The 8,319-nt window shown below is 58.0% G+C and overlaps 2 non-coding genes across 2 annotated transcripts; one reads left to right on the top strand and one right to left on the bottom strand.

Moving 5' to 3' along the window:
• Positions 1-233: 233 nt before the first annotated feature.
• On the bottom strand, positions 234-425 carry LOC139053938 (U2 spliceosomal RNA). Its single transcript, XR_011510901.1, has one exon. It is a non-coding gene; the product is annotated as a U2 spliceosomal RNA (small nuclear RNA).
• A 5,358-nt stretch (positions 426-5,783) lies between these two features.
• LOC139053940 (small subunit ribosomal RNA) lies at positions 5,784-7,598 on the top strand. The gene has a single exon (XR_011510903.1). It is a non-coding gene; the product is annotated as a small subunit ribosomal RNA (ribosomal RNA).
• The last annotated feature ends 721 nt before the right edge of the window (positions 7,599-8,319 follow it).

An 8,319-nucleotide genomic window follows, 5' to 3' on the forward strand; every position in this document is an offset into this window, starting at 1 on the left:
CAAAGCGATAGTGAACTCCAAAATGCAGTGTTGGCTTTGAGTGGGACTTACATTGATTGCAAAACCCACGGCTAATCACCCTTCCCCCCCCCCCCCCCCAAGTGGCTCATTACAGCAGACAATCGTTCAGAAACACCGTCATCGTTGCGTATAGTATGGGAATGGTGCGTGTCACGTGAGTGCTCGCTTCGAGCTTGTGTTCTTCATTTTGATTGAATGAAGTCTCACCTAAGTGAGCGGGGGCCGATCCCGGAGGTAGTGCAATACCGGGCCGACCTGCGGCGGAGGTGAAGCAGGCTTCAAGCACTCCGCCAACTTCCAAAAATAGGTTTAATATCGTGGGTCCATATAGAACCCGTATCAGATATTAAGCTGATAAGAACAGATACTACACTTTGATCTTAGCCAAAAGGCCGAGAAGCGATGTCTTTCACTTCACTCCATTGTACCACTGCCTTGTGGGTGCCCTGGCGACATTGGTAACCTCAGCAACAGCGTGGGCAATCTTATAAAACCCAGCCCGTCTAGAGACTCTATGCTCTCTATCTCGCGAATCAACTCGCGACGCCTCAGTCTTTCACTGTTAACGAAACGCCGTCGCGTAGAAACGAGACCCGAGCGCAAGCTTGTTCGCAAGGCAAAACCAACGAAGGCAACCTCGTAGAAAACGGAACAGGCGAGCGGAAAACACGCGCAAGGGGAATGCTTACTTCCGTCTGAATGCGACCGCTCAAGGCGGCTTTCTTTGAGGCCTTCGTTTCAAGCCCGTGCGCAAGTGTAATACACTACGCGCATTTCCCTCATTTCCTTTTATTTACCGCAAGGCCCACTGAAAGTTTTCATACGGCACAGGCCGGGACGGATTGCAACGTGTCGATTCGACCGCTAGAATTAGGTAGCGCGCCTCATGTACGAATGAAAGAGAATGAAAAAAAAAAAATAAATAAATATAGAAAAGGCTGCGCACTCCTTCCAACCGGAAACATAGAGGGCAGGAAGATCGCCATGTGGAGCACAGGTGTTGTTAAAAAAGAAAGAAAGAAAGAAAGAAATAGCGCTACCCCATCATCTTTACCGTGTGCGTGTATACACACACACGCACACATATGCACGCGCACGCACGCGCGCGCGCGCACGCACACACACACACACACACACACACACACACACACACACATACGCACACATGCTAGCATAGCTTAAGCACAGCTGGAAAGCTCAGCCTTGCGCAAGAAAAAAGGACCACGCCCTTTCGCAAGCCCCTTTGAAACTTTTAAATGAGAAACATGTGTACAGCGAGGTCGTTCGAAACTGGCGCGAAAACGCATCCGCGCCATCTGTGTGCGGAACTAGGAAAACCTACGGCCTTCGCCATACAGAAAGAAAGGTAGATGGCGCGAGCTAACGCTCCGTTGCATACTAAGAACGAGAGCTAGTGAATAATGGCAGAAACGTCTTGGGAAGAGAGAAAAAAACAACAACAACAAAAAAAAAGAAAGACACGCAAGTTGTTGGCTCGCGCAAGCATTCTATTTTACAGCGAGTAAAGAGCATAGCAACTTCTCACAAGAGCAGCAAGAAAGACAAGAAGAACGTGAGAGAGGGGGAGAAACAGGCGCGTTTCTTTGGAATGCAGAGCATGCTGCACACACTATGAAGTGCCAAAGAGACGGGGAAAGCAGATGGCGCGATTGTGTATGTCCTCAAAGCTTGAAAACAATTTCTAAACTACAAGGTGTGCCGAAGTCCGCCTACTCTCATCAGGTTGCTCCCGCCTCCAATTGCATTTAAATTAAAATTACAGTCGCCTCAGAGGCAGAGAGAGAGAGAGAGAGAGAGAAAATGTGTACACTTGCTTCGCGCAGCTGCACCCGTTCAAATTTTACAGCAACAAGAGCACTCCCGCAGGCACAAAGTCCGCTGCCGCGTCCGCCGGGGCGGAATGCACTCGCTTCCGTAAATTGTCGTGCGGCAGACTGCTGCATCGTAGCACACCTGAAACCGCGCAGACGTCAGCGATCGCCGCGAGATCGCTGCGAGCGCTAAAGTCCGAAACCACGTCCGCCGGGGCGGCGGGAGCTCGATACCCCTTCACGAAACTTCTGCGTGTACACCGCCGCACGGCCACGGCGGAGTCGCTGGCATCCTGCGCGCAGTTGCATTGCGTCGCGCCGGGAATCGTTGAAGCCCCACGCAGACGTCGGCGTCGGCCCCGACCTGGCTGCGAGCGCTCGAAGAGACCAAGTCCGAAGCCACGTGAGCCGGGGCGGTGTGAGCGCGACTAAGTCCGAGACGACGTCAGCCGGGGCGGCGTGAGCGAGACCAAGTCCGAGACTACGTCAGCCGGGGCGGCGTGAGCGAGACCAAGTCCGAGACTACGTCAGCCGGGGCGTCGACTAAGTCCGAGACGACGTCAGCCGGGGCGTCGAGCACGCCGCGGTCGCTTTTCCCACTCTTACTCGAAAAATGGCGAAGGGGCCGCGCTAGCGTGCCTTGAATCGGTGAGCGGCGGTACCGCGGCGATCGCGAGAGCTCAAATCGGCCGTGCCAAGGCCAAATATTGGCGCTCGGCTCGGCGCAGTACGCCGCCTTGTCGCACGAGTACGGCCCCGTGGAGGTCTGGTCACTTATCGCTGCTCTTATAAGGGGCCGTACCGCCCTGGCCGACGTTGTACCGTAGTGCCGTTTTCGGCTTGCGCGTGTTCGTGGTGGTGTCCGCGCACCGCTCCGCACTCGAGAATCGTGCCCACGACGACGCGAGCGCTCGGAAGAGACGCAAGTCCGAAACCACGTGAGCCGGGGCGGTGTGAGCGCGACTAAGTCCGAGACGACGTCAGCCGGGGCGGCGTGAGCGAGACTAAGTCCGAGACTACGTCAGCCGGGGCGTCGACCAAGTCCGAGACGACGTCAGCCGGGGCGTCGAGCACGCCGCGCGCGCTTTTCCCACTCTTACTCGAAAAATGGCGAAGGGGCCGCGCTAGCGTGCCTTGAATCGGTGAGCGGCGGTACCGCGGCGATCGCGAGAGCTCAAATCGGCCGTGCCAAAGCCAAATATTGGCGCTCGGCTCGGCGCAGTACGCCGCCTTGTCGCACGAGTACGGCCCCGTGGAGGTCTGGTCACTTATCGCTGCTCTTATAAGGGGCCGTACCGCCCTGGCCGACGTTGTACCGTAGTGCCGTTTTCGGCTTGCGCGTGTTCGTGGTGGTGTCCGCGCACCGCTCCGCACTCGAGAATCGTGCCCACGACGACGCGAGCGCTCGGAAGAGACGAAAGTCCGAAACCACGTGAGCCGGGGCGGTGTGAGCGCGACTAAGTCCGAGACGACGTCAGCCGGGGCGGCGTGAGCGAGACTAAGTCCGAGACTACGTCAGCCGGGGCGTCGACCAAGTCCGAGACGACGTCAGCCGGGGCGTCGAGCACGCCGCGCGCGCTTTTCCCACTCTTACTCGAAAAATGGCGAAGGGGCCGCGCTAGCGTGCCTTGAATCGGTGAGCGGCGGTACCGCGGCGATCGCGAGAGCTCAAATCGGCCGTGCCAAAGCCAAATATTGGCGCTCGGCTCGGCGCAGTACGCCGCCTTGTCGCACGAGTACGGCCCCGTGGAGGTCTGGTCACTTATCGCTGCTCTTATAAGGGGCCGTACCGCCCTGGCCGACGTTGTACCGTAGTGCCGTTTTCGGCTTGCGCGTGTTCGTGGTGGTGTCCGCGCACCGCTCCGCACTCGAGAATCGTGCCCACGACGACGCGAGCGCTCGGAAGAGACGAAAGTCCGAAACCACGTGAGCCGGGGCGGTGTGAGCGCGACTAAGTCCGAGACGACGTCAGCCGGGGCGGCGTGAGCGAGACTAAGTCCGAGACTACGTCAGCCGGGGCGACGAGCACGCCGCGCGCGCTTTTCGCACTCTTACTCGAAAAATGGCGAAGGGGCCGCGCTAGCGTGCCTTGAATCGGTGAGCGGCGGTACCGCGGCGATCGCGAGAGCTCAAATCGGCCGTGCCAAGGCCAAATATTGGCGCTCGGCTCGGCGCAGTACGCCGCCTTGTCGCACGAGTACGGCCCCGTGGAGATCTGGTCACTTATCGCTGCTCATATAAGGGGGCCGTACCGCCCTGGCCGACGTTGTACCGTAGTGCCATTTTCGGCTTGCGCGTGTTCGTGGTGGTGTCCGCGCACCGCTCCGCACTCGAGAATCGTGCCCACGACGACGCGAGCGCTCGGAAGAGACGGAAGTCCGAAACCACGTGAGCCGGGGCGGTGTGAGCGCGACTAAGTCCGAGACGACGTCAGCCGGGGCGGCGTGAGCGAGACTAAGTCCGAGACTACGTCAGCCGGGGCGACGAGCACGCCGCGCGCGCTTTTCGCACTCTTACTCGAAAAATGGCGAAGGGGCCGCGCTAGCGTGCCTTGAATCGGTGAGCGGCGGTACCGCGGCGATCGCGAGAGCTCAAATCGGCCGTGCCAAGGCCAAATATTGGCGCTCGGCTCGGCGCAGTACGCCGCCTTGTCGCACGAGTACGGCCCCGTGGAGATCTGGTCACTTATCGCTGCTCACATAAGGGGGCCGTACCGCCCTGGCCGACGTTGTACCGTAGTGCCGTTTTCGGCTTGCGCGTGTTCGTGGTGGTGTCCGCGCACCGCTCCGCACTCGAGAATCGTGCCCACGACGACGCGAGCGCTCGGAAGAGACAGAAGTCCGAAACCACCTGAGCCGGGCCGCGGCGGGAGCTCGACGCCCGTCACGCAACTTTGGCGTACAAGCCACCGCACGGCCGCGACTGAGTCGTCGCCACCGTCCGGCTGGCTGCACTATAGCACGCCGGGAACCGGGAAAGAACCGCGCAGAGGTCGTCGTTTTGCCGCGGCGTTGGCGCGAGCGCGCGAAGAGACAAAGTCCGAAACGGCGTCAGCCGGGGTGTCGAGCACGCCGCCCGCGCCGGTCGCACTCGTGCTCGGAAACGGCGAAAGGGCCGCGCTAGCGTGCGGCCCCGTAGGGGCACAGAAAGGCGATTGTTCTGGAAACCGCGCTGTCCATAGGCGAGAGATTGCCGTTCGCGCATTCGGTCGACGCGCTGCGCTTTCACGACTTCGGCATTGCGCTGCCGACGTAAGCTTTCCATCTCGCTCGCGGCGCTGCGAGGCGGCACGATTTTCGCCAAACGCTCGTCGAAAGTGGCACGAGTACGGCCCCATGGAGATTTGGGAACTTATCGCTGCTATTATATGGGGGTCCCAGAGAGCAGTCGCCCCCAAAAGCGACCTGGGTGTTTGATATGCGGCGGGCTTCGTGCCCGTCAAGCGTGTCCCCGGTATCGCTCCCGTGGATCCCACAGCTGACGTCTGCAGCCTCATCCGCTTGATGCGTTAGGGGCTGGTTGTCGGACGACGCTTTCTCCACGATATCGAGTTGTGTTCCGCATCGTCCTCGGACGAGTCAAATGCGAAAGCGCCGAAGGCGCGGGCGTGACCCGTCGCCTGGCGGCTTTGCCGTCTCGGCTACGTTGCAAGTGTCGGTCGGTCCACCTGTGCTGCGGGCTCAAGAGAAACCGCAAGCCGTGATCGAGTCGACACAACCAGTCTATCGAGAATGTTGCGTGCTTCTTGCCGCGTGGCGATACCCGGCCCTTCGGGGAGGGCGCCGTAGCGAGCTCGAACGCCGTCGTCTCGGACTGTGCAAAGTGCTACTCTTTGCAAGAACGAAGCGTGCTGGGGCGCCTGAAGGTGGCCTCGGCATCGCAAAAACGGCGTCCGGCCTGCTTGACAGGCGGGACGCGCAGTTGAACGATTACCTGGTTGATCCTGCCAGTAATCATATGCTTGTCTCAAAGATTAAGCCATGCATGTCTAAGTACATGCCGAAATAAGGCGAAACCGCGAATGGCTCATTAAATCAGTTATGGTTCCTTAGATCGTTTCTTCCTACTTGGATAACTGTGGCAATTCTAGAGCTAATACATGCAGTGAGCCTGAAGCCCTTTGGGCGACGGGTGCTTTTATTAGACCAAGATCGATCGGGTTTCGGCCCGTATTGTGTGGTGACTCTGGATAACTTTGTGCTGATCGCATGGCCACGAGCCGGCGACGTTTCTTTCAAGTGTCTGCCTTATCAACTTTCGATGGTAGGTTACTTGCTTACCATGGTTGTTACGGGTAACGGAGAATCAGGGTTCGATTCCGGAGAGGGAGCCTGAGAAACGGCTACCACATCCAAGGAAGGCAGCAGGCGCGCAAATTACCCACTCCCGGCACGGGGAGGTAGTGACGAAAAATAACAATACGGGACTCTTTTGAGGCCCCGTAATTGAAATGAGTACACTCTAAATCCTTTAACGAGGATCAATTGGAGGGCAAGTCTGGTGCCAGCAGCCGCGGTAATTCCAGCTCCAATAGCGTATACTAAAGCTGCTGCGGTTAAAAAGCTCGTAGTTGGATCTCAGTTCCAGACGAGTAGTGCATCTACCCGATGCGACGGCTCGGACTGAACATCATGCCGGTCCTTTCTTGGTGCACTTCATTGTGTGCCTCGAGAAGGCCGGTGCTTTTACTTTGAAAAAATTAGAGTGCTCAACGCAGGCGAGTCGCCTGAATAAACTTGCATGGAATAATAGAACAAGACCTCGTTTCTGTTCTGTTGGTTTTTGGAATACGAGGTAATGATTAAGAGGGACAGACGGGGGCATTCGTATTGCGGCGCTAGAGGTGAAATTCTTGGACCGTCGCAAGACGAACTACTGCGAAAGCATTTGCCAAGAATGTTTTCTTTGATCAAGAACGAAAGTCAGAGGTTCGAAGGCGATCAGATACCGCCCTAGTTCTGACCATAAACGATGCCAACCAGCGATCCGCCTGAGTTACTCAAATGACTCGGCGGGCAGCTTCCGGGAAACCAAAGTGTTTGGGTTCCGGGGGAAGTATGGTTGCAAAGCTGAAACTTAAAGGAATTGACGGAAGGGCACCACCAGGAGTGGAGCCTGCGGCTTAATTTGACTCAACACGGGAAAACTTACCCGGCCCGGACACTGGGAGGATTGACAGATTGAGAGCTCTTTCTTGATTCGGTGGATGGTGGTGCATGGCCGTTCTTAGTTGGTGGAGCGATTTGTCTGGTTAATTCCGATAACGAACGAGACTCTAGCCTATTAAATAGGTGCGGGGTTCCCAGCACCTTACAACCTTCTTAGAGGGACAAGCGGCTCCTAGCCGCACGAAACAGAGCAATAACAGGTCTGTGATGCCCTTAGATGTCCGGGGCCGCACGCGCGCTACACTGAAGGAAGCAGCGTGTCTTTATCCCTGTCTGAAAAGACTGGGTAACCCGTGGAACTTCTTTCGTGATTGGGATAGGGGCTTGCAATTGTTCCCCTTGAACGAGGAATTCCCAGTAAGCGCGAGTCATAAGCTCGCGTTGATTACGTCCCTGCCCTTTGTACACACCGCCCGTCGCTACTACCGATTGAATGATTTAGTGAGGTCTTCGGACCGATGTCCGGCGCGGCCTTTCGGTTGCGCCGGTCTGTTGGAAAGATGACCAAACTTGATCATTTAGAGGAAGTAAAAGTCGTAACAAGGTTTCCGTAGGTGAACCTGCGGAAGGATCATTACCGGATTGTTCGAGGGTGACGAGCGCCATTGTTTCTACCCCGTGTGGGTGAAGCAGCTCGCTGCGCCCGACGCTTTCCGCCGCTGGCCCCGCTTGGACGCGGGGACGGCTATACCCGAACATGCCGGGGATTGCCCGAATTTCGAAGGGCGCCCCGTGCCAAATTTGTTGCGCCCAGTGGACGCCGGCTGCAACCTTGGACGGTTGGCTTGGCCGCGCCCGCGGGTAGAAACGGCGTAACGCACACTGTTGGGTGGGCTTTCTGAAGTCCGCCTCGGCACTCTTGCGCGGAATGGGAGTAAGACGACCCGACCTGCTGCTCTTGCCCAGTACGAGGGGAACGGCGAAGCGTGCGGTCGGTCAAGGAACTGACGGTCGAGAGCTAATGCCGCTGCCGCTTAGTACACACGGAACCGTGGTGCGAGCGCTCTCCCGTCCTCCGCGGCAAACGCTGCCGAGTCTGAAAAGGCTGGCGGCTGCCGGTCGCTTCCTGCGGCGAGTGTGGAGTAACGACCCGACTTTGTTGCTGCCCAAGTACTAAAGGAACGGTGCGGCGCTCGGTCGGTCATGGAACCGGCGGTATTGAGGGTGCGGCTGCCAAGTACGGAAGGAACCGTGGCCTAAAGCACTCTCCCGTCCTCCGCGGCAAATTCCACCGCGCCCGAAAGGGCCGGAGGCTGCCGGTCGGCTCCCGCTCGTGACGCGCGAGGTGTCGAGTTCGC

The sequence above is a fragment of the Dermacentor albipictus genome, unplaced genomic scaffold (genome assembly GCF_038994185.2).
Source record: "Dermacentor albipictus isolate Rhodes 1998 colony unplaced genomic scaffold, USDA_Dalb.pri_finalv2 scaffold_382, whole genome shotgun sequence".
NCBI classification, from domain to species: domain Eukaryota; kingdom Metazoa; phylum Arthropoda; class Arachnida; order Ixodida; family Ixodidae; genus Dermacentor; species Dermacentor albipictus.